Raw genomic sequence first — 648 nt, 5'->3', positions numbered from 1 at the left:
TATTTTGTTCTGAGCCAATATGGCATTCAGAGTATCAATTTCAAGAACTCCCTTCTTCATAGGCGTCCCATTACTCACAGGATTCCTCTCAGAAGTGTACATGAACTGGTTATTAGCAACCATGTCAATGAGTTCTTGAGCTTCTACAGGCGTTTTCTTTAGGTGAATGGATCCACCTGCAGAAGTATCCAATGACATCTTTGATAGCTCAGATAAACCATCATAGAATATATCCAGGATGGTCCATTCGGAAAGCATGTCAGAAGGACACTTTTTGGTCAGCTGCTTGTATCTTTCCCAAGCTTCATAGAGGGATTCACCTTCTTTCTGTCTGAAGGTCTGAACATCCACTCTAAGCTTGCTCAGCTTTTGAGGAGGAAAAAACTTGGCTAAGAAAGCCGTGACCAGCTTATCCCAAGAGTTCAGGCTGTCTTTGGGTTGAGAGTCCAACCATATTCTAGCTTTGTCTCTTACAGCAAAAGGGAAAAGCATGAGCCTGTAGAATTCAGGATCTACTCCATTAGTCTTAACAGTATCACAGATCTGCAAGAATTCAATTAAGAACTGAAAAGGATCTTCAGATGGAAGTCCATGAAACTTGCAGTTCTGCTGCATCAGAGAAACTAGCTGAGGTTTCAGCTCAAAATT

At 41.5% G+C, this 648-nt stretch overlaps 1 non-coding gene across 1 annotated transcript; it reads left to right on the top strand.

Annotated features, from left to right (window-relative positions):
• The first annotated feature begins 252 nt into the window (after nt 1-252).
• On the top strand, nt 253-360 carry LOC148581214 (small nucleolar RNA R71). The gene has a single exon (XR_015899067.1). It is a non-coding gene; the product is annotated as a small nucleolar RNA R71 (small nucleolar RNA).
• The last annotated feature ends 288 nt before the right edge of the window (nt 361-648 follow it).

Source organism: Arachis ipaensis, chromosome B10 (assembly GCF_059453495.1).
Source record: "Arachis ipaensis isolate K30076 ecotype BB chromosome B10, ASM5945349v1, whole genome shotgun sequence".
In the NCBI taxonomy this organism is placed as follows: domain Eukaryota; kingdom Viridiplantae; phylum Streptophyta; class Magnoliopsida; order Fabales; family Fabaceae; genus Arachis; species Arachis ipaensis.
Note: the sequence above shows the minus strand (reverse complement) of the source record. Positions and strands in the feature narration are given on the sequence as shown.